Source organism: Meles meles, chromosome 8 (genome assembly GCF_922984935.1).
Source record: "Meles meles chromosome 8, mMelMel3.1 paternal haplotype, whole genome shotgun sequence".
Taxonomy (NCBI): Eukaryota; Metazoa; Chordata; class Mammalia; order Carnivora; family Mustelidae; genus Meles; species Meles meles.
In genome coordinates this window covers 2,615,955-2,636,800 of record NC_060073.1, presented here as the reverse complement: position 1 = coordinate 2,636,800, position 20,846 = coordinate 2,615,955, and the positions used below count along the sequence as shown (strand labels likewise).

At 57.5% G+C, this 20,846-nt stretch overlaps 1 protein-coding gene across 1 annotated transcript in view; it reads right to left on the bottom strand.

Annotated features, from left to right (window-relative positions):
• Positions 1–2,944, bottom strand: part of SHANK2 (SH3 and multiple ankyrin repeat domains 2) — a 459,520-nt gene extending 456,576 nt beyond the window's left edge. The window contains exon 1 of the mRNA XM_046014851.1: positions 2,732–2,944. The gene's annotated coding sequence lies outside the window, so the exon portion shown is untranslated. The remainder of the gene's footprint in view (positions 1–2,731) is intronic.
• Between the last annotated feature and the right edge of the window lie 17,902 nt (positions 2,945–20,846).

The window sequence follows — 20,846 nt, the reverse complement described above, 5'->3', positions numbered from 1 at the left end:
GGGCGCCTGGGTGGCTTAGTGGGTTAAGCCTCTGCCTTCCGCGCAGGTCATGATCTCAGGGTCCTGGGATCGAGCCCCGCATCGTGCTCTCTGCTCAGCGGGGAGTCTGCTTCCTCCTCTCTCTCTGCCTGCCTCTCTGCCTGCTTGCGATCTGTCTGTCAAATAAACAAATAAATCTAAAAAAAAAAATCCATTTTTTCTAGGGTTTTCCTGCATACCAGTGGACTCTTTCATGTTTTTCTTAGTGTCAAGCTTTTTCTTCCAACTTGCTCCCCCACCACGGGTGGAATAAACTGCGATGCTCTCTGACAGCGGCTTTACCTCCTGCTGGCCGTGAGCCTCGAGCCTCGCATGGGACCCTTGACCCTGGATGGCCAGGACTCCCTCCAGATGGGGCCCTCAAGAGGCCCGGGCCCTGCAAGTCAGCTGGGGGGAGGGGGGGGCTGCACACAAGCCCTAGAACCGGCTAAAGAACCGCACCCAAGCCCCTGGAAACTCTCCCGAATGGGAAAAGGGCTTTCCCTAGCAAATTACACCCGGGCGGGGTGGGCGGGAAGATCCCCGCCCCCTTCCCCAACTTGAAGGGATTTGCTCAAAGCCGCCCAGCGCAGGCACCCCGCCTGCAGGGAGCTGCCTTTATAAGCAAAATCTCCTGGTTCAAGCATGCCTGTTGATACTTGAACGGTTGGGGCTCGTTCCTTGCGGACCCGGAGGAGCCCCTGGCTTTCCACCCAATTCCTCCTTCTTGGACACCAGAAATTTCTCAGCAGGACAAGGACACCAACTTCCCGAGACTTACACCCAGCCACTAATTCCTGTTCAGACAAGGGTCTCCCTCGGGCCTCCTTAAGGATAGGAGCACCTGGAGGGCTCATTAACAGCCCCCAGGAAGGCCACCTCGACTCCGCGCCCCATGACCGTAGCGACCCCCAGTGGGAACCGATCGGTGTCAAAACTGAGATCTCAAACGGAGCGCCCCCCCGGGGGGGGGGGGTTCTAGACACGCGGAAACCCCCAGATCCAGCAGGTCCTCCCAGGACGCCTGGGTCGAGGCTGAATCCAGGGGAGAGAGCCCCTCCCTGAGGCCCTGGCAGCAGGGTCGCGGGCGAGTCCCAGGGAGCGATCAAAGCGCCGCCCCCAGCGGAGGGCTTCCGAAATTACCTCTCTAATTCTTGGAGCTTAATTTAATTAGAGGGCTGACCTCATTAATTCCAACTTGAGTTTCGAACAAAAAAGAGGTCACAAACCATCCAGTTTACTCCCTCCAACCCGCAGGCGGAAGGCACTTCGTTTCTGGAAGGTCTCTGGGGTCTCCCCTGGCCGTGCCCACAGCTGCCGGCCCACCAGGCCCCAAGCACCGCGACCTAAGCGGCCCAGGCCCTTCCTTCCAGCGGCTCAGGGTCGCTTTAAAAGCTCCTCCACGAACTCCACGGCCAAGAGCACCGGCCTCTTCCCCCTTGGGCGCCCCCAGCCCCAATGGAAACACAAACTCGCCGGCGTGCCCGCCCTCGAATCGCGCGCCGAGCGGTGGAACCCGCGCACCCTCCGAACCCGGGCGGCGAGGTCCACCCCGGCCCCCGCGCCCTCCGAACCCAGGCGGCGAGGTCTACCGCGGAGTCGCCCCCTCCGAACCCGGGCGGCGAGGGCCACCCCGATCCCCGCACCCTCCGATCCCAGGCAAGGTCCTCCACGGGGGTCGCACCTGCTTGCGCAGTCCAGCCGCCCCAGCTCCGGTGGCGAGTGAGCGGTCGGTGTCTCCGGGCGCGCCTCGCTCCCCGGCAGCCCTGCGGGGGCGCCTGGGCGGCGAGCTGTGCGGGCGGAGCTGCCGGCCGCGGGGAGGAGGGACGCCCGGGCGAAAGTTGCCAGGGAAACTTGAGCAACTCGAGCGCGCCGGTGCCAGCCTCCTGCATAATTCACGGGCGGCGGCGGCGGGCCGCCGGGACCCCTCACCTGCACTAGCCCGGCCCCCCCACCCACCCAATGCCGGCCGGGGCGCGCAGCGGACAGAGGCCCGGCATCAGGCGCCCGCACTGCGCGACCCCCCGGACCGGGGGGCCAGACCCGCGACCTCCCGGGCCTGCGCCGAGTGCGCCGGCTCCGGCCTCCCGGAGCCCGCTGCTCCAGCCGCGCGCACCTGCGTGGGGGTTCTGTGAGCTGGCTCGAGGCTGGGTGACCGCCGCAGGGTCTCTGGGGACCCTGCGACCGCGGCTTGGGTCCCCGCCCCCCGCGCGCCCCCTGGCGGCCCCGAGCCCGCTCCTTCCCAAGCCTGCAGACCCAAGTCCCCAGGCCGGCGGGTGGCGACCGAGGGCAGCCAGACCCCGGGCAAGCGGCGGAGGTAGGTCCGCGTTGCCCCAGCGGCAGGCGCGGGGCGCGCTAGGGGTGAGGGGGTTCGCGCGCCAGGAGGACAAAGCGGTGCTCCGGTGCTCCTGCGCTCTGCGCCCACGCCTCTTCCTGAGCCTTTTAAACCGGCCCCTACTGCAAAGGAAGCCGGGGAGGTGTCCGCACAGAGAAGCGACCCCCACGCGGACGCGCGGAACCCTCTTCCCAACCCCCCACCCCGGCTCCGACGGGTTCAGTACTGCGCTTACCCGGTCGTTGGTGCTCCTGTAATCCAGACGCACCCAAAAGGCAGCGGGTGGACAGGGTCGGGGCGCCCTGGGGCCACCCACTGTCGTTCGGGCCACCCCCGCCCCGCGCCCGCGGCTCCCCGTGCCCCCCGCCGCCGCCTTACCTTGCCCGGGCGGCCGCTCGGGAGTCAGGCGGGGCAGGAGTCCCCGGGGAGGGCCGACGTCCGCGCGCACCTGGCTCCGCCGCGGGGACCCGAGCGGCGCCGCGCCCAAGCCGGCCGGAGCGCGGGAGCAGCTGGAGCCGCGGCCGCTCAGGTGTCGGGGGTGGGGTGGGGGGCGCCGCGGACCCGCCCCGCGCTGCGGCCCGGGCGGGGGCTCCTCGCGGGGCTGCTGGGCGGTCCCTCCCCTCCGCCCCGCGCGGGCGACTGGGGTCGGAGAGCGTGGGGGAGGGGCCGTCTCGCCGCCAAAGGGCGCGCGCGGCCCGGGACCCGCGTGCGCGGCCCGCCCCGGACCCCTCCCGCGCCGCGGTCCGCCGCGCCTCCGCACCTGCCCCGGCCGCTCGGGCCCCGGCGGCGACTCGGGCGCGGCGCGCGGGGTCTGTTGTGGCAACCCCGGGAGACGGCGGGCGCCCGGGGCCGCCTCCGCGCGCCGCCCCGCCCCGGGCTGCGTGGCTCGCCGCCCCCCTTCCCCGAGCAAGCCCGGGGACCAGAAAGTCCTTCAATTTTGTACAGCCCGGTCCGCGCGGCGCGATTACCCCGAACGCAGCCGCCTCCCGCCCCGGCGTGTTTTATGTTAATAGGATTCAGAAATACAGAGGCCGACGGCGCGGCAGCAGAGCCCAGGAAAACTTTGTGCCTGGGCGACGCCGCCGCCATCGGCCTCCCAGGCCACCTTCCACTTGGGCCCACCGCCCTCCCAGCCAGGGAAGGATCCGGGGTGGGGGGCGGGGGGTAGGGGAGTCAAAGCCCACCGCTCAGATGAATCCGAGAGGCGAAAGCAGCCTCCGGGAACGCCCAGGAACCCTGTTATTATCTAGGTTTGGGGATCGCCAGGTTTGCCAAAACCCAGAGCCTGGAGGTTGTCGTGAGCCCAGGTCCCAGCTGCCGGCTGTGATTCTGGATTTACTCCTCCCAACCTGGTAGGAGTCATTGGCTAATAACTTCTCAAGCCCCTACTAATTCATTGCTAGTTACAGGAGCTATGAAGGTTTCCGTGGCCTGCGTTTTGCCGTGTTCTGGAAGAAGGGAAAGCAATTCCTTTCCAAGATCTGCAGTGTGAGTTGGGGGGGCAGAAGGGGGGAGGGGGGACAAACACCACCCTCCCAGCTAGGATGTCGAACAGGCTTCCATTTTACAAAACCCACTCTGTGTCTCCCCAGGAAAAACAGGGAGATTCTATAAATGCATTTTTATTTTTATGTATTTATAAGGGATTAGGGTAGACATACTTTTTAAAATCAATCTTACAGAACACGCTTGAGAGATTTGCACGGGCCACTGACTTCAACACACCAAAGGCAAAGTTAAATATTTGCTCTAGATACTTTTTTTCCCCCCTGCTTGCATAATTGTCCCACATTTCAAAGAAGTCTTTAAAAGCACTTAGGTTAAAAAAAAAAAAAAAAGTTGTGTTTGGGCCCTAACTATTTCAGGACCCACGTGGAGCAAATACTGGAAGGCCTGGAGGGCAGCTGCCAGGTGCAGGCTTCTTTCTGTCCTCTGCTGCCTTAAGCTTGAGACTTCCTGTAATGTTTGTTGCGTGAATAAAGGAGGCAATCAATCAAATAATAACAATCCCCAAGTGGGAAGAACGAGGCCCTGGCAGGATCCAACCGGCATAATTTCTTTGACGTGGAAATGGGGGATCCTGCAGAGGGGGGAAGAGGGTAGGTCAGCAGAATGTTCCCATGTTCTTTGGGTTTGTCATTAGCAGATCCAAGATGTGGGTTATGGGGGGGGGGCGGTAAGGGACGGCTTTATCGCCACGCAACTTACATCAGACCTCGTGGCCCCACACAAAGCGTGCCGTCTAAATAAAGCCGTGTGTTTGCCTACAATTCCAACTCAAAGAGAAATCCCCGTGTCACCACCTCCGACCAGGTTGCCACCCCAGATTTCTAGGACCGAGGAAAGCAGAGGAGACCGCTGGCCCTAATGCAGCTGTGAAGACATTTCTGGGGTCCCCACAGAGAGCCCCAGTGCCAGAAGCATTGTGCTAGCTTCAAAAAACACTTCCCCAGGGACCCAGGCCTCTGCCAGCCTGTCCACCCAAGGAGACGTCCCTCGGCCACCCCTCCGGTCCCTCGGATCTGTTTGTTGCCTGGCAACAGCCCTCCGTGGTAGCCCCATCTTCTGGCACGTTAAGGACACACATCCTGCCACATCCCAGTTTCTTTGTGTCCCTTTAGGGACACCCAGTCCAGCCTTGTGCTTTGAGACATCCCTTGAGTCAAGAGTGAAAGGCTCGGGACAGAGGACCCCGCAACAGCGCCTTGTCAAAACCTAGCACGCAATTGCGGATTTGGGGGCACACCTTCACCCTTGACAGCCTGTCCCTGCTGCGGTCTGGGCCTCCACGCAGCACGGAGCCTGTCGGTCGTCTTGCCAGCGCTGGGCCCAGGGTGGCCCATGTCATAAGGGCGCCTTGCTTTAGTTTCGGTGTAGGAAAAGGGCAATCATCTTTTTTTGCTTCTCGATGTCAGACCTCCCTGGTTTTGTTTCTGTAAACTGCCTTTTCCTGGGCCCCCGCCCCCAAGCACGTATGACGATGTTGGAATGAGGTATCTGGTTTCTCATTTGAGGAGCTCTTCTTTCTGGTCAAACCTGAAGCAATCAGCCATCTGTCACAGCCTTTAGGGGCTGCCCACTGAGCACAGAGCGCCCCAGGACTTCCCAGAAAGAGGAGCTATTCTACGGGGTCCTAGAAACTGGGACACCGTACCGTTAAGAGTGGCAAAACAGAACCAACTCCTCTGTCCTGGGAAAAACATCATAAATATTTTGTGGCTTAGATTAACCCGGACGCTTGTCACTTGCAGCAGCAGGCGTGGCTCTCTCCAGGGCGGCTCCTGAGTCTGGGACCCAGAGGCCCGCACTATTTCAGAGCCATGTGCCCGGGCTGCCCAAGGGGACGGCCCCCACCTCCACCCTCCAGCTTCCAGGTGGGAAGCTGGTGTGCAGGGAGAGATGGGGCTTGCCCAAGGACGTGGGGTCAGAGCCAGGTAAAGGCAGGTGTGCCCAGGTGAAATCAGGTAAAGGCAGGTAAAGTACATATTCCAGCCAACAAGTCTGCCTTGTTCCCCCATCGCTGCCAGGGCCCCGTGTTTCTGCAATGTTTCCCACTCCACCAGGCGGTCTACGGCCCTCGTGTCACCCCCACGTAGCAGACAGTGGGCAGGTCACTCATTTCTCCGTAATTTTGTAACAAGCCCTACCTCAGGCACAAACTTGGTGCCAGCGATACCCAAATCCCTCGACGGCTCGCAGGTGCCTCCCACCTCGCCCTCTGTGTCTCCGCGAGGAGTCTGACGACTCTCCATTAATTTGCATGGATTTATGTTCCACGGATGCGTCTCGAAAACTTCCTGAGAGCGGCCGTCTGGTTGTAGGAGATGGAGCGGCTCACACCGGAGAGCAGAAGGCGAGTTTGCCCTCCTGGAATCTGAGACCACAAGAGGGGCTGGTCAGGAGCGGTTCTTGCTGGGAGCAGGGGCAGGAGCAGAGGGGCAGGAGCTCTGCCCTCGAGGCCGGCTTCCAAGTTTCCTGCTTGGGGACTTCTCCAGGCCTCCTGGCCCTGCCAGTGCAGCCAGAGGCAGGGAGGAGTCCGTTCCAGGGGCCACTCTCAGTCCCGGGGAAGCCAGGTGGGAGGCTGGGAGGGGCAACGCTCAGGGCCACCTGCCAGCCTCGGCCACCCCTCCCCCGCCAGTCTGGTGCCTCCCTTGCTTACAGCAGAGACGTTAACCAAACACTTCTTTGGGGCCCCCCGACCCTCCTCCCTTAATTCTGCTGCCAGGGTCACCTCTAATTTGGCCAGCAGTCTGTCCCCAAGTCCAGGTTTCAGCCACAGCTTTCGGGGGAAAACCCAAATGACGTGTGTTTCTGTGCCATGTCGCTGAGGCCCCGCCCGGTGAGGGACTGCTGGGACTGCCCCGGAGATGAGGGGAACTGAGGCCAGCGTGAAGTCACGCTGAGGAGGGAGAGGGTTTGCGGGTGCAAAGCTCTGCAAGCAACTTGACGCGATTGTTGTGCAACCAACCCTGCTGGAAGGCCCCATTCCAACGAGCTCCGAGACTCGGGGGGTTTCCTTGGCAAGCAAACAAATAAGAAAACTTTTAAGATCACCCACATAGAGAATAGAGCAGAGCTATAAAAACAAAACCAAAAACAGGGGCACCTGGGTGGCTCAGTGGGTTAAGCCTCTGCCTTCAGCTCAGGTCATGGTCTCAGGGTCCTGGAATCGAGCCCCACATGGGGCTCTCTGCTCATCGGGGAGCCTGCTTCCTCCTCTCTCTCTGCCTGCCTCTCTGCCTACTTGTGATCTCTGTCTGTCAAATAAGTAAATGAAATCTTTTTAAAAAATCAAAAACAAAAGCAAAACAACAATATGCATGAGGGAGTGAGGGTTATCCCAACAACGCCGCCATGCTTCTGTGTTAATTCATCCATTAGGAGAGACGTCTGATCCAAAGAACCTTCTAGTTAAAAGAAAAGAAAAGAAAAAAAAAGAAAGGATTGGCTTGAGAATATTTGAATATTGTTCAGCTTTAAATATGAAAAACCCAAGCCAGCATCACGTGCATCTGAAGCGTGAAATCCTTCTCGTTCCGTCCAGGAACAAGACACAGGAGCTGGCGAACATCCCCGTTTCCGAATATTTCTCTGGAAGTGCCAGCCCATGCAACTGAGCAAGAAAATTCAACGGGGAAGGTGAAGTATTTTTAAAAAGAAGGCAAACGTATCATTAGGGGAGGCATATCATTAGGGATTCTCTAACTGGCTGAAATGAAGCCTGTCATTTTTGTCTGTCTCTTTACCCATTTCCATTCCTGTCATTTCCACTCCTGTGATTCCCACTCCTGTGACGGCGGAGAGAAGCTGCTGAAGGGGATGGTGGTAAATGTGTGTACTGTGCTCAGACGCACGCCTCACACGGCTCGCGCTCCGGGTGCCGCGGCCTCTGCTGCTCTCGGATGGGGCCTGTCGGTGCCGTGAAGCCGCAGTTCTTCCTCTAAACCACACTAAATCCAAGCCCCCTGTTGGCATGCAGTTTATCTGAAGGAATAAGCATGCAAAAAAAAAAAAAAAATACATATATATATATATGTACACACACACACATATATATAAAGCCACTTATATCTAGAACTTATATCTAGAAAAGATTAAGTTAAAAAGGCAATCCCAACAAAAACATAGGCAAAAGATTTGAGCAGCCCTCACCCAAGAGGCCATCGAAATGGTGGGCAAGCGTACAGAAAGGTGCCCGATTTATTCGTGCACAGAGAGAAAAGAGGCCCACCGTGAGATCACTTCCAAACTGCCAACCTGAGAAAGGCAGGACGTACTGGATGCTGGAGAGGACGCGGGTCCTCGCCCAGTGGGCACGGCCGGTGGCTGTGGGTATAGCCGCCTTGGGAAGGGGTCCTGCGGTGTGTGCTGGGGCCACACTGCTTTGCGTAGAGGTGCTCACCTGGGAGCCACGAGCGCGTCTGTGCATAGGAAGGCGTGGGCAAGAGGGCTGCCGGTGCTCAGCAGAAACGGGAAGGAACAGTGGCCCCACGTGCCCGCAAGCCGATCCCATCCACAGCAATGACCGATGAGCCCTGGCCACACGCAGAGCAGGACTAATCTCGTAATTGGCACGTTACGTGAAAGACGCACGTACTGTGTAATTCCATCTGTGTGAGGCTGGAAAACAGGCAGGAATGATCTGTGGTGTGGCATGCTGGCGCGCAGAGGGAGACAAGGGGACCTTCTGGGTGCTGGGAACACGCTGTCCCTGGGTCTGGGAGCTGCACGCATGGGTGGGTTTGCGCTGGGAAGATTCCTCGGGCCGCGAGGTTATGATTTATGCCTTTTCCATAGAGCTGCTAGTCTGTGATAAAAATCGACTTCGGCGTAACAAGAAAAACCTCCAGAAAGAACACAAGCGAAGGAGGCCGGACATTAAACATACTGAAAAGCTGCCCTAATTACCAGGCGGTCGCTGGCGGCGCGGTCGCAGACACAGAAATGAAAGCAGCCTCGCCAGGGCCTGCGTCTCCCTTTCCTCCAGATTTCGTTGCCGCCGCGCCTCCTTGACCACCTGCTCACGTGGGAGCTGGAGGGTGGTCTGGGCATTGGCGCGGTGTGCTTCCCGGGGGCCTGGGGTCTCCTTGCTCACCTGGACCTGGGGCTCCCACGCCCAGCCTGGCGCTCCGCACACGCCCAGCGCACGGAGGGAGGGACCGCAGCGGGGGGAGCCCAGGATGGAATTCAATCTGTCATAACCATGCTTTAAAAATTTATAGAAAGGGGGTGCCTGAGCGGCTCAGTCAGCTAAGTATCTGTCTTCAGCTCAGATCGTGATCCCGGGGTGCCGGGATCGAGCCCCGCATCCGGCTCCCTGCTCGGCGAGGAGTCTGCTTCTCTCTCTCTCTCTGCCTGCCGCTCCCCCTGCTTGTGCTCTCTCCCTCTCTCTCTGTCAAATACATAAATAAAAAATTTTTAAAAACGTGTAAAAAGAAGAAGTAGGCAATAATTGGTGTTTATTGGCCCAGCAATTTTTGAGAAATACAGCTAAATCCCTTACCCACTCCTCCTGACAAAGATAAATGACAGACGAAAGGTGTTGCCATTAGGGGTTCCTGGGGGGCTCAGTTGGTTAAGGGTCCGACTCTTGGTTTCAGCTTAGGTCATGATCTCAGGGTCGTAGGATTGAGCCCGGTCACAGGCTCCACGCTCAAGGGAGAGCCTGCTGGAGATTCTCTGTCTTCCCCTGCCCCTCCCCCGCTTAAATAAATACATACATAAATAAATAAAATCTTGTTTTCAAAAAAAGATGTAGCCATTAAATGCAAAATAATAAAAATAATAAAACATCAGAGAACGCCACAGATGATGGTTCTCAGAATTTCAAGGTTGAGAGAGCTCGGAAGGCCTTTCTAAACATGTCAGATATCCCAAGGGGAAAGTTGAAATCAGGCCACATGGGAGTGAGGGCCTCTCACGGGACGACAGCCCAAGACACAAAACCAAGCTAAAGGAAGGATGCATGACCAGAGAACAAATTTAAACCTACCCGTTAAAAAGTTAACACAGGGGGCGCCTGGGTGTCTCAGTGGGTTAAGCCTCTGCCTTCGGCTCAGGTCATGGTCTCAGGGTCCTGGGATCGAGTCCCACATCGGGCTCTCTGCTCAGCGGGGAGCCTGCTTCCTCCTCTCTCTCTGCCTGCCTCTCTGTCTACTTGTGATCTCTGTCTGTCAAATAAATAAATAAAATATTAAAAAAAAAAAAAGTTAACACAGGTCCTAAGGATATAGCGATCTTTCCAAAGTAGACATCTATTTAGATCTAAAGTAATAGAAATCATCAAAAGCCTACTTGAAGAATGGATAAATGACAGAAAAGGAAAAGTTACTTTAAAATAATAAAAAGTGGTGAAATATTTTCAGCCAATGGTGACTAGAATGGCTGATCATCCACGTGGGAAACAAATACAACTTTTACTCTGTAAAAAATTGTGTCCGCGTGATCAGAGATCACCATAACAGATCAGAGCTACACGACCCCTAGAGGAAAAGCAGGAGGAAGCCGGTCCGGTTTGGGGTCAGGCACCAAGGTCTTTGCGACCGCAGCAGAAGTGTGCAAAAGAAAAGGGGCAAACATGAAGGTTTAGACCTTCTCCTCTCTCAAGGACATCCTGTCAAGAGAAGGAAAGTCACGGCGCAGACGGGAGAAAATCCTTGCAGATTGCCCGGATGGAATTCTCAGAGCGCCGTCTTGGAACTCAGCACCGATGACCGGGCAGCTCAGCACAGACGTGGCAGGGGACGCGGGCAGCCCTTCCCCCGCAGCAGAGGCGCAGGCGGCCGGCAGCCCAGGAGAAGGCGCTCCGTGTCATTAATCATCGGAGAAAGCACACGCCTCTGAGAGCAACGTCCAGAAAAACAGCGCCGGCCGGGACTGGAGCGTCGGACCCTCCTCTGTGGCTGGTGGTCCTGTGCGGGCACACCGCCACCCTGGAAAGCAGCTTGGCAAGGCCTCGCGAAATTAGCCTACACGGAATATAGGCTCTCGTGTGCGCGTGTTTATCCGAAAGAAATCACACACTTGTGTTCACACCATAGTCCGTGTGACTGCTTGTGGCTCTATGTCGGGGACCCGGGGCGTCCAGGACCCGCCCCTCACACCCCCTCCACCCATCTTGTGTCCAGCCTATTGCCATCCCAGCAGGTGCATGAAGCCCATCCTCTCCGCCCCCATGCGCAGTCAGTCTCCTGCCGCTTGGGCCCTGCTGCCCACGGTCCTGGGGCCAGGCCTCCCTTGCAGCAACTCGTGGGCTCCCAGCCCCCCTGTGCCAAGTCCCAGCTCCTCCTGAGGCCCTCAGGTGTCCCTACCTTCTCACCCCGCCTCCCCCCCCCCCGTTCTTAACCCCCTCAGGAGTGGCCCCCCGTCCCCTCCCTTCACGGAAACTTCCTGCCCTGCTCCCATCTCCATTCCCCACTTGGCAGGACGGGCGTCCAGTCTTCACGGGCCCTGCTCGCCCTCCACCGGCTGGAAATCCTGGAGTGGGAGGGGGGCTGTCTTGAGCGGCTTGGGGGCCCGTTCCCAGGGCCCCAGTGGATGTTGGAGCGAAGGGCGGGTGTTGGAGGCCCAAAGGTGGGGGGCAGGCTGGGATCTGGCCCAGAAGGTGGCCGGCAGGTGAGAAGGAAGGGGACTCCCATCCAAGGAGAGCTCCGCGCCCATCCCCCAAAGCGGAAGTTCACATCGAGGCCTTAACAGGGCTCAGCGGCTACACCGTCCAGGGGGTCTCAACCCCACGTTGCTCTCTCGCGGCTGAGCCCACGGGGACGGCTCCCACCGCGGCGCTTTCCAAGGACAGGAGGGCGTGAGGAGCCTCCGATGGCCCAGTGCCAGCTCATGGGTCACGTCCTGTCCCCTCCGTCCGCTCCTGCGAACCAAGTCTCTGAATTAATCTCACGGAAGAAACGCGGCCCCGAGGGAGCCCAGCGTGCGGGGGGCGAATCCGACCCAGGTCCCGGCACGAACAGCTCAGAACCAACACAGAAAGGAGGCGGTGTCTGCCACCTGCCCCTGCAAGAGAAGACATTGCTGACCACGCACGTGGGGCCGATGAGGGAGAGGCAGGTTGACGGACACGGGTCCGGGGCCACGGCGCACCAGCAGATACCCCGCAGTAATTCGGCGTGTACGACCGTGGAGCTGATTTTCGTCGGGAGAGGTGACTTCCAGGCATCCACTCCTCCGAGAGGAACATCTAAAGAGAGTGACATTTTCTCACGTCAAAGAAGGAAGGGATCGATGACAGCAAGTCGCCTCCTCTGTGGCCACTGTCTGGGAAGGGGAGGGGGCCGCTCGGCAGGCTTCCCACTTTGAAGAAAAGCCTTCTCGCTTGGCCCTTCCCGAAGTCAGAGTTAAAGAAATTAATTCTAGATGGAAGAAGTAATATAAAAGTCAAAAGAAAATGTCAAACAGTAAATTATTTGACTTCCTCCCACCTGAGTCTGATCCGCTTCTCTGTTGACAGCCTGGGGGCAGGCGGGGGAGGTTCTGAGCTTCTCACTCCGCAGGAGAGGCAGACGGGGGATCATCTCCTCCAAGGCGATTTCCTTTCCCTCTGTCTCTACACGGGGCCTGCAAGGAGCCGCAGGGTGTGGGGCAGGAAAACAAGGGGCCCGCTCCTGCGTAGCACCTTTGGGTGGGGCTGGGTGTGGGGTCCTGAGACAGGAAGCCATTTCAATGGGGCTGTGCAACCTGGAGTCCGGGGGAGCCCCAGGAGCCCCGCCGAGGAGCCTGGGTCCTGCTGCTGCCCCACGTCCCCCCCCATGGGGACAGAAGGCCGCCACCCCCCACCGGGGCAGGACCACCGTGGTGGGTAAGCCGGGGCCACTGCAGTGCTCATGACTGGGGAGTCGGAGGTCGCCAGCCAGGCTGACACTCTATCAGCCTGCAGACGGCTGGGCTGTGTCCCACTGCTGTCCTCCCTGCCTGTCCCCTGCCATCACGCAGCAGGCGCCTGAACCTGCTGTTATCTAGGTGGCCTGGACGCCCCGAGACCCAGCCCGTGCGCCCCGAGGTAGCCGTTCCCTAGAAACGCTGCTCTACCGTCTCGTGCCCCTGCTCTTTGTCCAACGCCTCCTACAAATTGACTTCAGATATGGGAACGGCCGTTAGCCACTTGCGTGGGGCAGACCCCCCATCACCTGGACCCCCTCCCTTCTCCCGCCGCATCGTTCCAACCTCCACTCAATCCCCGCGGGCAAAGTGGGGGTGTCCGGAGCCCAGGGTGCGAGGAAATACGGAACAGTCCCTCTTGTGTTCATGAGTCTCATGGCATTATTATGACTACGACAACGTTACTATTATTTACAACTGTGATGTTATTGCTACATTGTTATTAACATAGCGACATTATAATTTAGTGCGATTATTAAAATAACAGTGTTAGAGAATACTGAAGTTTTGTCAAGGGGGTGGTAAGGATAAAAGCCCCGAGCATCTTCTCATGAGGAAAAGCACCTCTCCCCGCCTCTGAGTGCTGCCCCCACACCGGGCACATTTCTGAGGTAGAGGGAGGCCTGAGTTTGGGAGGAGGAGGAGGGGGAGGGCCGAGGCAAGCTTCTTTGATCCTAGAATCTCTCTGATTTGTGTTATGGACAATGTCAGCTGATGCTAACTGGGTCCCTGCAAGTTTATGGACCTCAAAACCACCCCGCCCACACCCCCTGAACAAAACAAACAGGAAATTGGGGTGTTGTTGTGTATTCGGCAAAACAGGCCAGTGGAAGAAGGCATCTCAAAAGTCTGGAGCACAGACAACGGGATCTGTCCTGAAGGAGGCGGGCCATCCCGGTGGGCGGGTCCAGACCAGAGCTGGTGCCCGCTGAGCCATCTGGGACCGGAGCCCTGGGTCCATGTGCACCAGCTGGAGGGTGCTGGGGGGCCGGCTTGGGCACGCTGAGCCCCAGATTCCTAGTTTGTCAAAGAGGGACAATAATAGTGTGTATCTCATTGGGTTTTAAGACGGTAAGTGAGATGACGCCTAGGAGGTAGACCCGCACGGAGCCTGCCACATAAGACATGCACGTGTGAGCTCCTGTCCTTAGGAAGACTGGCTGAGAGAATCAGATATTTAATCGAGAAATACAAGCCTGGGGTTGGCAAGGGGGCTGCCACCGAGCCCCAGGAGGAATGGTGGATGGAGCGAATTTGACCTTGCCCAGCTCCCGCTGGCCATGCACTGTCCGTGGAGCTCGGGGTGGCGACGGGGGCTTCCACACACAGAACCTTCAGCGACAGGAGGTCATGCTGCACTCGGAGACACCCTCGAATTCAAGAATTAGGGGTGGCGTGCATGAAAACAGGAAGGACAGAGTTTAGAGCAAGTTTCAGAATTCTGAGAGTACGCATTTTTTTACAATAATAAAATGAATTGATTTTTCAGTTAAATTTTCAATTAAAGTTAATTGGATTTTTTAAAGACAGTAAAAGCTGTCCCCCTCAACCCCGTGCTTGCTGATGGCTGCGCCAAGTGGCTCTGTGTCTGCCCTGAGCCGAGGTCCCTAGATGCTCAGGAAACCGCCTGGGAACGGTCTGGGGACACATGTCTTCCTCGGCGCCCGCTTGGCCATCCGACTACACTCTCCCTCCTCATCCAAGCAAGCTGTGCCCGTTTCCCACCTGCAGGACCCCAGGGACGCAGGATTCCGCCCGAAAGTGGTGCTGCAACCCTTCATTTGCGGCATTCAACATTGTACTGCTACAAACATCCGTCTCCCCGTTTGCTGGACAAAAGACAGGAGACCCCCATGGTGCCTGTAGGGAAAAGGGTGCACCGCCCCCTGGGGGCCCGCTCAGGCTTGCGTGGGACACTGGACTGTGTCCCCAGGAGCGTGGTTGGCCCTGGGACGTGTCGGGTGGGGCCGGGCCCGTGGCCGGTGAGCAGACTGGCAGGAGGCATCCGCAAGGTGCTGGAGCGGTGAGCGAGGTCTTTCTACCCCGACCAGGGGGATGCCTGAGGACAGGAGAGGGTTTCAGCTGGGCCCTCGCCCCACCCAGAGATCCCCCCAAGCCCCCTTTGTTAGCAATGACTTAACGCTCTTGCGAACAAGTGTTTGCATTGTGGGCCCTGGCACGGAAGGTTGATTGGCTCGGTAACGGCTTAATTAGGAACTGTGCATCGCGAGGAATTATAAACAGCCCTTCCCTTATTGGCTCCTTCTCAGCTTCTCCCTGTGGGTCCCCCGAGTGCCTTGCAGTGCTGGCGCCGCGGGCGGCGTCCACCAAGAGCACTGCGGGCCGAGAGGGACCGTATTTCGCCGCCATGAAGGGCACCGAGGGAAGCGGGGCAGGGAGGCTCCGTAGCCAAGCACTGAAGACGCGGACGGCGGTGCCGTGTGCGATCAATGATTTGAAGAACCACGAAATATGGATAACTTCCATACCCAGAGCGGGGTTGTGGGGGGGCTTCAGAGGCTGGTGCAGGTGTGAGTGTTTGTTGCCGTGTGTGGTGTTAAAAATAACAAATTAAACAGAACCGGCGGTTGGAGTCAAGGCAGCTACGTGGGGTGGCTTCTTGTCCAGTTCGAAGACCTTCATGCCGAGGGGGAGGAAGGGAGGCGGGAGCTCCGTGCACAGATCCCGGGGCACGTGTGCAAAGGAGAGGGGTGTGTGTGCCGGCGGGTGGCACCGCAAGGTCAGGACCGACCTGCCGTCCCAGTCGGAACCCCGACTTCCTCCCCACGACTTCATTGTGGCACTTGTCATTCTCAACGGGACCGGTCTCTCCGAGTCCTGGGAGTCACAGCCTCCAACGCTGCGGTGGACCCCACGCCCAGTGAGTCGCGGGGAAGCGCTGATGATCCCTGTATGGGGGGCTGGGGGCCGATGGGGCTGCTGTGGCCCGAAGCGGGGGCATCGCCCCACACATTCCACTGCAGGGCGGGCAGCATGCATCCGAAACCGGCCAGCTGCACTGCGAGTCAGTGGAGAGCCCAGTCTGGGGACAGCAACGTTGTCAAGGGGTCCCGCTGTGTGTCTTATGGTGGGGACCCCAGCTGGCACCAGAGAAGGGGACATCTGGACTGCCAACAGGGAGCGTGGCGGGTCACAGATCAGAGCATGAAGACAACTGCAAGCGAGGCTCAGCTTTTCTTCCCTAAAGTCACAGAGGAGGAAAGGTGTTTCTTAAAGACCCGGCTGGAGACTAAACCTTCAGAAGGGGAGGGAGCCGCAGGGCAGGGGGCGGGAGGGAGGAGCCTGTATCCGCCAGCACGGGCTGAGTTAGTCTGTGATAACGAACATCCCTGTGTCCGGGTGGCTCGGGGCAGTGACGGTCTGCTTCTCGCTCACCACCGTGGGTCTCAGTGACTCCCCACCACAGCTGTCCCCTCCGTGCCTCCAGAATTGGGAGACACCCCCCACCCCCAGCCCTCATCTGCCTTCACGTTCTGTTTCCGCTCAGGCCTTCCTGGCTGACAAATGTCCTGTGGCTACGTGCAACCTCAGGGGGAAAGGCAGCATTCCTTCCACACTCGGGAAGGCAGGGGAACAGAAATGGGATTGCCTGGCCCTCGCAAAGCTCATGCTGAGACCGTGTTTTCTGCAGAAATGCAGGCTCAACTTTCCTAGGCACCAGGGCTCGCACCGTGGATGGATTGTTCTGACACCGGTAATGTCTTCTCCCTGGGAGCACACAATCTAGTCCCCTCCTGTATCGACAAGAGAGTGTTAAAATCACACGTGTGCGCACACACACTCCTAGACCAGTGGCCTGGTTTCGGTCCAGCTGCGTGGATGAGCTTGGTCTCAGGGTGAAGCAGACCTGAATTTGGGTCCCGACTGGTACCTCCAGTACCTTCTAAACCTCAGTTCTCTCCTCTCCCGGATGGGATAACGACGACCACCCCACCCGGTTGTGCCGACAAGTCAGCGAGATCATTTGAGTAAGGGGCTCAGAGTAAGGGCTCCAAAGGAGAGATTTCGTTACCTATCACCATTTGCTGGTCTTAATAGCGTAAATCACATCTCACTTGCTAACGTGCACACAATTCGAGCCCAGAAAACAGCACGGAGAAGATCACTCCAGAACTGATACACCAGCCACGGTCAGCTCGAGGTCGGTCTGACGCCCTGCTCTGGCCCCGCAGAACCCCAGTGTCCTTTGTCATTTCTTTCCTTGCAGTGCCCGGATGACGCTGTTGTTCCGAAAATAGCTGCGCACTCCACTCTCCCACCCCGCCCCCCGCCGCCCCTCCGGAGGTCGAGGGCACGTCGCCACCCCATGGCTCTGGCTGGCTTTGTTCCGTGGAATCTGGGCGGGACCGACCATTCTGAGCTCACACAGCTGCGACACCTTCACACGTCACGATACCCCGAGCGCGGGGCTGATCCGCCAGCCTCGGTCTCAGAAACGAGGGATGCGTTGGACCCCAATGGACCCAAAGTTCCTCCGACCCACAGCTTGGAACCCGTCCAGCAGAGCCCAGCGGGGCTGGTAGGGCCAGGGGCAGCCCCCCACCTCTGAGTGAGAAACACATGCGCGGGGGTGGAAAGCCAGGACGATCAGGGGTTGTTCCGTTACTGTAGCAAAAACGGACTACTCTCACGTTAAATGAGATACATTCGTTCAGGCAGAGTAGTGCGCCGGCTTCGTAGACTGGAAAACAGCTAGTTTGAAACGCTTTCTCCTGTTACGTATGTATCCAAAGCTCCCACGCTTGCACACACCCATAAATAACAAACCTATGTGGACATGAGTACTCGAACGCTAACGATATTTACCTTTTGATTTAGGGGAATTAAGGGTGATTCCTCACAAATGCTGTTTTGCATTCTTTTTAAATTAGAACATCATTACATGGAGGTTTAAAAAAAAGTCCAAACCTGATCAACAGGATATCCACGAGAAAAGCCTTTCTTCTCCTCTGACCCCGCCCCGTCTCCCTTATCAGAAGTTGGTGTCATTCTAGAACCAGTCCCCGCATTTTCAAATGACTCCAATTCAACAATTAGCCAAAAAAAACCCCAAAAATCAAAAAACAAAAACCTTACAGTTTAATCAGTGTCTCAGTGAACAGACATAATGTTCTAAAATAATATTATACTTAGGACTAATTCTGTGTGTACTACATGGAGCTAATCTGTTTCTCATTAAAATTATGGATTAAATTGTAATCCCCACATTACTAGGGGTAAGAAAAATGAAGTCTTTGTACCCTATTTGTTTGCTGAATTGAAAGGTTTGTATTTAGCTTTGAAAAAAGAAATCCCGTTTAATGCCAGAATTCGGGGTTACTCATTCTGTCATTAGATCCGTTTTGAAATCTTTATTAAAGGATTTGAGAGAAAAGAAAACATTCCTTCAAGGTCCGGTTGGTTCTCCGACACTCCAGGGCCTGCCCTGAAGATTACAGATTCTTCCCTTCTAGTGGAATTTGCCGCTGAATGCTGAAGCCACATGAATGGAAAGAAAATAATTGCCTTGTTAGGTCTTCAGGAAGTTTACTGTGTGTTTGTTTGTGTGACACAAATATGTTATTCACGGAGGCAACTGGGGGGAAGAATTTTAAAGAATCTGGCAGTTTGTATAGCAATCAGGGGACACACAAGGGACGGGTTCCCAGAACATATGCGTCCTTCTCCTGTTGGAGAGTCTCATCTCTCCTAGTTTGAAAGAGTTAAGTCATTGACATCGGCTACTTTGTCTGTGGAATGTGACCTGGGCTGGGTCAGGGGCAGCCCCGGTCTCCCAGGAAGGTGGTTTCACCATCCGTCCGGGATGAGAAAAGTAAGACCCGGGGAGCACAGTGTGGCCGCCCAGCCCTATCCTGCAGGAAAAGTCTTTGGTTCCTGACATCCTGCCTTCAGTGGCCCCTTTCTGGCCCTTTCTCGATGATCCATAATCTCTCACTGGCCTCCCCTTTCCCAGAAACCCCGCCCACGGGGCTCTGCCTTGTCCTGGATCTGGAAGACCAACGGTGGGGAGCGAAGGGCACCAAGATGGGAGAATTGAAGTCGGAGTCTTGACCATGTTGGGAAACAGCGTGGCAGGTTCTCAAGACCTGAAGCACGTACACCAGCCCCCGCCCACCGTATGACCCAGCCAGAGACATGAAAGTTTAGGTCCGTCCCACATCCTGTGGGGATGTCCATAACAGCTCCGTCGAACATGCAAAACCCAGAGGCAGCCCGGCTGTCCATCAGCAGGTCAACAGACAAGCAAAGTGTGGTCCGTCCACACTGCAGACACACAGCAGGAATACAGAGGAGTGAGTTATCTACACATGACAATCTGGGTCGATTTCAAAATAAAGGTGCCCAGTGAAAGCTGGCGCAAAGAGAGAGAGAGAGAGACCATACTGCATGATTCCATTTATGAAAAAGTCTAGAAAGTGCCAACAGGCTCTCTAGTGATGAAACGGGCAGCAGCCTAGGGTCAGGGTTCTATGGGAAGGAGGGATGCCCATGGGGCAGGAGGGAACCTTGAGGGCGAGCAGTGGGCTCACCTCCCGATGGCCGTAAGGGTCGTGTGGGTGAGCACCCATGGTTCGCACTTGGGGACCGACGTTGCTCCTCACAGGACACTTGCTGTCTCCCCTGGGGGGGGGGCGCTGTGGGAGTCTAGCCGGTAGAGACCAGGGACGGTATTAAATAGCCCAAAAGGCACAGCATGGCCCATAGAACAGAGATTTTCCAGCCCCAAACGCCGATGGTGGTGAGGCTGAAACCCTGGTGTGGGGATGCACCAAAACAGCAAATCGTACTCCTGACAAATGGCCAGCGCATCAGATCTCCATTCTACGTCAATGAAGCTATGAAACAATGACGTCTCTGCCTGCCGCTTGCTGGCTGGGTGACATCGGGTGTCCCGCCATCTCTCCCGGCCAGTTTCTGCTCTGCAGGCTGGGGGACAACCCTTACTGCCCGGCGCCATTTAGCATGAAAAGAGCTCCTGAGATGGGAGCCGTTTGCTGTCTCGGGCTCGTGGAACTGACTCCAGCCGTCCGGAGAGGAACGGGGCGTAAATCACCCACGGAAATGACATTTTCGCTGGGCTCCAGTCCTCAGAAAACCGTGGGCCAAATAAAGACTGCCTCCGAGTGTTCAGGTCACGGCCCCAGCTTGTGGGGCGGGGGAGGGGGTGCGGTGGGACAGGCGGTCAGGCCACCTGTCGGTAACAAGGACTTCTGGGTGACCTTGAGTCCTGGCTCTCAGTCTGACCTGCACGCGAAACATGGTCCTGATACAGTTTATGTAAAAGTACATACACCGTGGTGGGTTTTTTTTTGTTTGTTTTTAATTTTTGGCCAAGGTTATTGTTCATTGGTCTTTGGCCACAGAAACACTTAACAAAATTGAAGAGGCTTGCGGTTCCGCAGAAACCCACCTCTCTCGCCCAGGTTGGCCCTGACCCTGGGCTTGGTGCCGGGCGGAGCCGTATGCGGGTCACTGATGCTGGAGACCCAGGCATCGGCGCCTCATCCCCGCCGGGCCCCCCTTGCTGAGACTCGGCCGCACCTCGAGGAAGATAAACAGGAGTGCAGCTTAGGAGACGAGCACCGAGCCCTCAATCAGCTCTTTGTGGACATGGGAGCCGGGTGGGAAAGCGGGAGGTGCTCGCCACCAGAACACAGCGCCTTTGTCTTGACGCAGTTCCCGTTCCAGGTCCCATCAGAATCCAGGGTTTGGGGAAGTGGGGTTACTCCCCTGACCCCGTGACGCCCTGTGGAATCTGCGGGGACCCTTCACTCCAGAGGTCTGTCCTCCGGAGATGGCAGGTGGAGCGGGGAAGGAAGGGGTGCAGATAGCGGTTGGGCTCCCCGATGGCGTCCCCCTTTCCCCTACGAGATGGAGCAGGCTCTGAGAGCATCTGAAGGCAGGCAGCAGCACGGGAGGGGCCGGGAACCCCAGGACCCTCCAGCTGTGCTCCTCTGGGAACACGGAGCCCCTGAGGTTCACTGGGTGATGTGAGAAGCTCTCGTTTCTGACCATGCCCCACGCCTGCCCCGGAGCCCTCCCTCCCCAGGGCTGCAGGGTGGGGAGGAGGCTGTCCGTCTGG